The sequence below is a fragment of the Mus caroli genome, unplaced genomic scaffold (genome assembly GCF_978045245.1).
Source record: "Mus caroli unplaced genomic scaffold, Mus_caroli_1 scaffold_20, whole genome shotgun sequence".
In the NCBI taxonomy this organism is placed as follows: domain Eukaryota; kingdom Metazoa; phylum Chordata; class Mammalia; order Rodentia; family Muridae; genus Mus; species Mus caroli.
In genome coordinates, this window is record NW_028227275.1 from 43,870,001 (window position 1) to 43,879,300 (window position 9,300).

Sequence of the window (9,300 nt, forward strand, 5' to 3'; positions counted from 1 at the left end):
ACTTAATTAAGGAGTTCTCTAGGGTTCACGCCCAGCCATTACTCGGCTGCCCAGTAGATGCGGTGACCTGTGGTGTTTCTGTGCTCGAGTAGTGCGCATGCGCTGTGGAACTGGGTCTTCACCAGTGCCCTTCACTCTTATTTTGTTCTGTTTTTCCACCTCAGGTGAGACTGGGAGTGTTAAAGAAATTATTTAATTCCTGGCCCGGGGTTTCTACCCCGCCTTTGGCTATTGAGTTTCCTGATGAAAGACACATGCATAGCCTTTATATTTATTTACAATATGCCTTAAACAGCACAAGAGCTGGGCAGCTGCCTACCCCCCATGCTCTTAGAATCTACTTTCCTATGCATAACCCCGAGTTATTACTTACTATTTATTATGTTTCATCTGGGGTGCTCTTAGCTCCAATTGGGGACCCCTCAGGGCCACGCTCTCTTGACTCTTAACCTATGGCCACTTCTCTTCTCCTGCACCTCCTTCTCCCTGTGGTCCCATCTGACGGCAAGCTGGGAAATCTAAACCCCACCTAGGTATCTTCTGCGAGCTATTGGCTATTAGTATCTTTATTCACTAATCAGGACTAACTTGGGAGCAGGGTCACAGGGGCTAAGTGCAGAGTCTAGGTCTTAGGGCACACACATAGCATTACAATAGACAGTAAAAGGCAAAACCTCAATACGGAAGGCAGTTTCTGTCTTTCCCCCTTCCACTTAGTTAGGCACTGTGTTCTCTTGATGGCAGGCCTCACTGAAGAACAGAATATTCTGGTCATATTGTAAAATGGCAGCTGGGTATGAACTATAATAGTTCCAGCACTTGAAGGCTGTAACAGGAGAATGAAAAGTTCAAGGTCAGCCTGAATTGTACAGCAAATTATGAATGAATAAATGAGTGAATGAATGAAGTCAAATGGCGCTGTTTCTTGCTGAAAGCGTTTCCTTAGACCTTCACTGTGAGAAAATACTAGGGCCACTGAAAGTAAAACTCAATGGCATCTTTACAGTCACAACCAAGTTTATTAGTTTGTTCTGCAGTGCTGAGAATGAACCCAGAGCCTTGCAAATGCTACTTAGGCTTCTTCTTCTGAACTACATCTCTGACACCATTAATTGACATTTTAGCAGGAGAAAGAACACACACAATTTATTATGTGCCTCATGTATTAGGATATCAAGCTCATAGAGAGCAAAATTTTCTGGCCCCTGGGGTCCTGGGGCAAGCAGAGTTGGTCCAACCTGAGAAAGCAGAGTCAGGTGTGGTTATCAGCACAGGGGTATGTCATGGTGCAGATCAAGTCTCCCAGGCAGCAGCCACCTGTTGTCATCTCTGCCTGGTCCAGACCTGTGATGTCCTCTTCCCGTGGAAAGATCCCTGTGTGCTGTGCAGGCAGGTGGCTTAATTTCATCCCTGATTATCATTCCTCAGAACACAGGCTGTGGGATGCATTCTAAATACGGACTCCCAAAAGCAAAGACAGAAGCTGGCAAATTTGTAGGCTTGATTCCTGGGGACTTGAATCATCTAAGAAAACCGATACTCTGGACAGCCATGTAGAGGCTTCTCGGTCTTCTCTCTTCTGCTGGAAAAGCCTGAAGTCCATCTTCGTATGTTTCCCCAAGTTTTAACTCAGTGATCTGCACTGAGCCTCTGGCAGGCAGCCAGATCGAAGCCGTGCATCTTGTCCTAACTGGTATTGGTCCCTCTGGATGATTCTCCTCTCGAGATATTGCTTTGTTCTTTCTATCTCCCTCTGTAATCCACTGTCTCTTCAAGTCAGTGGCAGATAGGATGATTGGCTTTCAATTTTTTTTTTTTACTTTTTTATTAGATATTTTCTTTATTTACATATCAAATATTACCCCCTATTCCTCGTTTCCCCTCTGAAAACCCCCTATCCCATCCCATCCCTCCTTCACCTAAAGAGTGGCTTTCATTTTGTAAGCAGTCTTCTTGTTGATGAGCACAGGATAAATTCCAAAGTCTTAGGCTACACCAGAAAGGAGAAGGTTCCCTCCCCATTTACTTTGAATGTGACTTATTTAAGATGGATTTCAGAGATAACCACTCACATATCCTCCGGCATTGGCCTCCTGAGTGATGAAGAACAATTGGGTATCACCAGGCTGGGGTAGGCTTGAGTTAGAGAGACCAAGGTGCTGGTTAGGGACCATACTAGCTGCCTTTATTTTTTTCTTTTCTTTTCTTTTCTTCTTCTTCTTTTTTTGTTTTTGTTTTTGTTTTCTGAGCTTTAAAATTATTTTATTGTACGATGTATTATACAAAATGGATTTTTATTAGATATTTTCTTTATTTACATTTCAAATGGTATTCTGTTTCCTGGTTTCCCCTCCAAAAAATCCCTTATCCCATCTCCCCTCCCCCTACTCACCAACTCACCCACTCCCACTTCCCTGCCTTGGGATTCCCCTACACTGGGGCATCAAGCCTTCTCAGGACCAAGGGCCTCTTCTCCCACTGATGTCCCACTAGGCCATCCTCTGCTTACATATGCAGTTGGAGCCATGGGTACGAAAGACACACCTGGAGATGTGTACTCTTTGGTTGATGGTTGATCCCCCCAGGGAGCTCTGGGGGATCACGTTGGTTCATATTGTTGTTCCTCCTATGGGGATGCAAGGTCCTTCAGCTCCTTCGGTCCTTTCTCTAGCTCCTCCATTTGGGACCTTGTGCTCAGTCCAATGGTTGGCTGAGAGCATCCACCTCTGAATATGTCAGGCACTGGAAAAGCCGCTCAGGAGACAGCTATATCAGGCTCCTGTCAGCAAGCACTTGTTGGCATCCACAATATTATCTGGGTTTGGTGACTGTATATGGGATGCATCCCAGGGAGGGGGGGCAGTCTCTGGATGGTCTTTCCTTCAGTCTCTGCTCTACACTTTGTCTCTGTACCTCCTCCCATGGGTATTTTGTTCCCCCTTCTAAGAAGGACTGAAGTATCCATACTTTGGTCTTCTTTCTTCTTGAACTTCATTTGGTCTGTGATTTGTATCTTCATTTTTCCTTCTGAGCCTCAGGTTCTGTTTAAGGACAGGGACAATTATCAACCAGCTTAGAAATCACTGGCGATTCTTTAAAGGAGCAGAATGTAGGCTGACTGACAGGAGAAGGTAATGTCCCTATGTGGGGAGCAGATAAAGGCCTGGGTATTGTTGATGTGCACATGGCCACGTCAAGGTCCCTAATACCTCAGACCCATGAGAATGGCAAAGCCATCCCTGGGCTAGGCTCAGGCTCAGGGGTGTGGCAAGATCTTTCCTTGGTCTGAGGATGAATGTATGGTTGATACTTTTATCAACCATAGCTTTCTTCTTCCGGATGACTGTAGCCCAAGACTACTGTTCTACAAACCCCACCCACCCACACACCAGGATTAGCAAACCATCCGTTCACTCAGCTGTAGGTAATACATGCGCTGAGTTTCTGGGTTGCTAGTGCAGCTCCTTCAGAGTATATGGGCTACCAGAGCCCAGCTTTTCTGTAGGTGTGTCTTTCGTTTTCTCATTGCCTGTAGCCCCAGTCAGGGCAATTTCCAAACCCTGCAGGTCACAGTAACTCTGTCAGTGATTCCTAATCTATCTACTTACTATTGTAGGTAATTTTGGTTTATCACTGGATAATTCATCCAAGTATTTATTGTTTCTTATTCCCAGCTAGAAGAAAATTTCCAAATGATGGGGGGGGGGAAGATAATCTTGATTTCTTTTCAAGTTTATCTGGTGCTACAAAACAAATTATTCTGAATCTTCATGGATAATACAATAAATGTTTATTATTTCAGTGTCTGAGTCAGGCATCAGCTGCATAGCTGGCTCTATCTCTTAGTCAGCTGAACTCAAAGCTTGGCCAAGGGTGCAGATACCTCTAGGCCTATCTTGGGGAACATCCATCTGTGTCCAGATTCACTCATGTGGTTTTGGCAAGCCTCCTGTTTTCTCTGGCTATTCTAGATAGCAATCCCTTGCCACACAGGATTCTCTGTGGGGATGTTCTCAATATGGAAGTTGGCATCTCTCAGGGGTGGTGTGTGTGTGTGTGGGGGGGAGAACAAAGAAGATAAAAGTCACCATTGCTTCGTAAGCTAATTTTGGAAGTGGCATTTTATCACATTTGCTGTGTTCTGTTTGCTAGAATGAGTCACTAAGTCCAGCCCACACGCAGGAAAGAAATGCACAAGGACATGAATGCCAAGAGGCAGAGACCATTCAGATTCTCATTAAGGTTGCCAATCACAGGTTGGTGATTAGTGCTTCTTAGCTCAAAACAAAGGTTCCAGGTATTGGTTATGAAACTGTAGTGACGCTCTTGTATGGGAGGTAGACTTAGCTGGCTGTCCTGAAAAGGAAGAAAGGTAGACTCTGGTGACAGTGGTAATGAGCTAAGAGAGGTGATTCCCGAGTTAGTAGTGGCTCCAGGGAATCCAGGAAACCCACAAGCATTAGTTTCCTGTGTGGAAGCGTCCTCCAGGGCAGTAGGATTTCTGATGAAATGAGTTTGCAGGCCTGCTTGGGGTTGTTACACGTCTAACACTGTAGCATCTGGAGATGTCTAGAGTTGTGAGGTCTCTTAAATGATACACACACACACAACACACACACACAGCAAAACAAAACAAAACAAAACAAAACAAAACATTAAAAGAAACCTCTGGAACCACCTGCCTTTGGTTGAGCGTGGTTTTGGACAATGAGCTTCACAGACATGATTTTGTTTTACCAAGGACCACACAAGTTTCCCAAGTGATTTTTGGTGGATTTTGCCATTGGAGGATAAAAGACGGCTTGATAGATGCTAGTTTTGGGAGTGTTACAATCCTTACAAATGGGTATAACTTAGTCCACCAATTGTTGATTGAGGTGGGAGGGCCCAGCCTACTGTGAGCAGTGTCACCCTGGGCAGGTAATGGTCATGAGAGGTGGAAAGGTAGCTGAGTCTGAGCCTGTGAGCAAGCCCATAATCGGTGTTCCTCTGTAGCTTCTGCTTCTGCTCCTGCCTCCAGGTTCCTGACTTAGGTTCCTGCCCTGACTTCTCTTAGTGACAGAGTGTGACCTAGAAATTTACTATGCACTAAACCCTCGTTTGCCCAGGTTGGTTTTGGTTCATTCTGTATCACAGCAACAGAAAACAGTACCTACCAACTTCATGCTTTCTTTTTGATATGTAACACATTTTTAAGAACAAAATTTAAGGAGTCCAATTAGTGCTGCAGATATGGGCGTGGGGCTATCCACTAGAGCGAGGGAGGGCCTATCTCTTAAAATTAGCACCTTGATTCTTAGGTTCCAAAATGTGAACTAAGAGTTGGGAGAGCATCTGCTCCCAAACCACAGCAGGAGGTTGGAACAAAAGGCAATTTTTGTTTTGTTTTGGTTTTGAGCTTGACTTTTATGTATTTCAGGCTGGTTTTGAAGCTTGACTGTGAAGAAGCATAGACATAGAAGAATAGAAGCAAAAAAGTGAATCCTGAATTGCCCATGCAGCCTGACTGCATCCTACGTCTTGACTTCTCCATCACATTCCATGTGCTCTTTTTGTGCTGTATTTAAGCCGATCAAACAGAATCCAAAGGCTCCTCTCAGTGTGAGGTGATCTTCCTGCTTCTGTTTCCTTTTGACACTAGTCCAACAAGCACGGTTCACTCCTCTTGGCTATGTGCTCTCCTGCAGGAAGCATGAGCAATGCCTATTTATAAAGAGCTATAGAGGCTTGTGAGATAGCTCAGCAGGAGGAAGTTCTTGTGCCAAGCTTGACTACCTGAATTTGATCCCTGAAGTCCACAGGTGATGAAAGAAGAGAACCAATTCTTGCAACTTGTTCTTCAACCCCCTGACACATGAGCATGCCCGTACACATACAGAAATAAATAAATCTGATAAAAATTTAACTTATAAACACTACATAAGTGCCGTTGTTACTGGGATGTTACTCCATAATACCACAATGCCATGGGTCGAAGAAGGGCTGAGTCACTCCAGACATGGTTCCAGAGAGCAGCATCAGCTTTGTTGCCTGTGATCAACCACTTATACAGTGAACGCCTATCAGCTCTGATTGGTTGGCACATTAGGTTGGACAGTGAGCGCTCATTCCACCAGAGTCTCTGTGTGGAAGAAGCACATGAAAAGAGATGTGGAGAGTGTTCTGATTTCAGGAGCATGGTGCGCCACTCTTCTTATTTAGAAGATCAGTGTGCCGGGTAGGCTTGCCACAATTATACTTACATGTTCTCCTACACATAAATAATAAATATGACCAATGCCAAGACAGGAATACATAATTTCCCTGAGTTCAGTATAACTGGTATAATTCAAGACCTCATAAGGTAGAGGAGGAGAAGTGGATCCGGAAGTTCAAGGTCATCTCTGAACTTCGATCTGGATATAATATATGAGAGAAGAATGAAAAAGATAAAGAAAAGAAAAAGTGGGGTCAATAGCTTTTTGAGGTGGAAGTGCTTTCAATTACAGCATGACCAATTCCTGCTTACCTAGCTCTGGGGGAATTATTGAGCCAAGGACAAGAAGGTTTCATTCAAAACTGCTGTGGTTGGCCATGGCTCAAAGAAACACACCTGGCTGAGCTCAGTGCACCACTATCTAGAACTGTGCATCCAAGAACCAGGTGTGCCCCAGTGAGTTTCCTGCTGAGAATCTGGCTTGGCTTGGTATTCCCTGGCACAGGGAAGGTAATGGGAAACTCCATAGGGATTTGTGACCTGGGATCCCTAAATGGCAAGTACTTGAAAAATTACAAGCCAGTAAATCTCAGTAATGGCTAGCTCATCTGAAAAATGAATAAAACATCTTAGCTAAACCCACATGAGAAGAAACATTCAAGATGCTTGGTTTTTTGGAGAAATGCGAATAGAAAGAAAAATATTTTTCTCTCCCAGATGATCAAGATGAAAAGATATTCAAAGCCCAATGTCGGTGGGCGTTGGCAGAGAGCCTTTTGGTGGCTAGACTCTAGCTGGGTTCCCTGCACCCTCTTCTCAACTTGGTTTTGGCCCTGGCCTCTAAATCACTGGCTTGGCAGCATAGATAAGACTTAAGCAAACACCAACCTAGCTTCTAGAATCTCAAGGCTATGTCCTCAGGATGGCCTCAGCCCCATCAGTGTGGCTGCTCAGCCCTGGAAAAGAACGCTGTTACGTAAGCTAACACAGGCCCCTGACCACCCCTCTCAAACTGCACTGATTAACAAGGGCTCACAGTTGTGAACCTGCTCTCCATCCATACAGTTCAAGATAATCTCTAGTGGGCTTCTAGGAAATCCTCTGAAAGATTTCAGCACTGGGAAAGATGTTCACAACACAAAATGTCCATACTGTCTCTCTATAGGTGAGTGATAGATAGGAATGTAAGTGTGGGTTTCAAAGGAGCCCATCCAGAAAGGTTCTCTAAGCTTAAGGGCAGGCTGCATAATTTTTACCCTCAGTTTTGGCATCCTGTTCTGTATTTAGTCGAAATAAGAAGAAAAGAATACAAGGATGTTTTATTTTTATGCTGAGAAAATGGATTACAACAGGAGAGCAGAGACACTCAGCTGGGCAAGGGGCCTGAGCTTGGTTGTGACTTCAGTGGTCTTACTACCCATCTCTGATACTGAGGCTGTCACAGTACTGTCACCTTCTGATTGGAGGTTCAAGTGATAACCCAGGAGGGGTTTGTGCTATTTTGCCTTTTTTTCTCCTTCTCTGTATTTTTCAATTAAACATGCATCATGCTAACAAAGAACTAAAGCTATTAAAATGTGTTTGTTATTTTTATAGGAAAATTCAGGATAGCCAGTATAGATTTTATTATTTAAAAAGCTATACATATATTTGTTTTACACTTATTTGATTATTTAGTTTGTAGGTATGTGTGTGGGTGTGGGTGTTGGGGGTGGGGTGGGGGATGCGCAGACAATAACTTGGAGCAATTGGTTCTCTCCTTCTATGATATGAGTTCTTGGGATCAAATGCAGATGGCCAGGCTTACCAACTGAGCAGTCCTAGTATATATATATATATATATATATATATATATATATATATATACTTGAAAATCACTTTTATGGTAAGAAAGTAATTTTGAACATCAAACATTCAAGTACCTCTTCTAGTTGAAGCTGTGGAGGAATCCTTTCTCCATTAAGTTTTACTAGCTGTAAAGCTATTTATGAATCTAAGAATATTATGTTGCTCCAATATAAGGAGGCCTGGTGTTTTTGCTGGGGCCCCTGGGCAGGAGGTAACCCTTTCCGGTAACTTTCCAAACAGATGAGATCCACAGCCTGAGCTTTGTGGGTTTGTATTAAACCATCATAGGTGACAACACTTCAGAATAAATCTATCCACAGAAATGGGTCAACCTGAGAGCAGAGAGAAGTTAAGTTTTGATCCTGGGCTCTTAATAGAATGAGAAGTTTGATTTGATTCAATTTAACTTTTTGGTTGAGTTTCTGCTACTTACTTCCTCAAGGACATTAACGAAATACATGACCTTGGATATTTTCCGTGTCTCCTTAGCTTGAAGGCACACCTCCTGTCTATGACCCCTATGACCCTGGGCTTGATCCCTGACTAGAAAGGAGTGGGATGAGCATTTTGCTGTATGTAATATGTGCTAAAGACCAGGCTGTTGAAAAGCATTTGTTTATGGAGAGTGCCTGTGTCTACAGAGCTTACTTTATTTGCCTGGGGCTTCTGTATCAGTCATGTTTTTAGGGTTCTTAGGTGAAGATATGTTCTTGACTGGATACCAAAGGTCTAACCAGCTGGAAGAATATCTGTGGGATGGAGCTAGGGGTGAAATATATTTACTCATGAAATATGTGAACTCATGGGTTTCAATACTTGTAGATGTAAACATATAGACTTCGTGTGTGTGTGTGTGTGTGTGTGTGTGTGTGTGTGTGTTCTCTAGCTCTGTGTACTCACAGTCCTGGGAGTATTGATTTCCTGCTTAATAGAGAACACAGTCAACTAGATCTCTGGAGACCAATTGGGAAATTCCTAGGCTGGGCTGTAGATAATAGCAGTCACATTTGGAATATCTTGTGCCAGAGTAGGGAATTGTTCCAAGACTCATGAGGACTTATCAATGCACACAGAAGCCGCCCTGAAGGAGCCAGATTACAGGGAACAATCGGAGAACCAAAATAAATAGTCCCACTATTTATTTAGTCTGCCGAATAAAGTAAGCTTTTACAAGTTCATAGCAATACATGTAAAATGAAAAGTTTGATGAGCAACCAGGCATATTCAGATCCCCATAACAACAAAGTTCTCCTTAA

General features: G+C 43.4%; 1 protein-coding gene across 1 annotated transcript in view; it reads left to right on the plus strand.

Annotated features, from left to right (window-relative positions):
* Nucleotides 1-5,924, plus strand: part of Gcnt1 (glucosaminyl (N-acetyl) transferase 1) — a 133,815-nt gene extending 127,891 nt beyond the window's left edge. The window contains exon 4 of the transcript XR_015046159.1: nucleotides 5,420-5,924. The gene's annotated coding sequence lies outside the window, so the exon portion shown is untranslated. The remainder of the gene's footprint in view (nucleotides 1-5,419) is intronic.
* The last annotated feature ends 3,376 nt before the right edge of the window (nucleotides 5,925-9,300 follow it).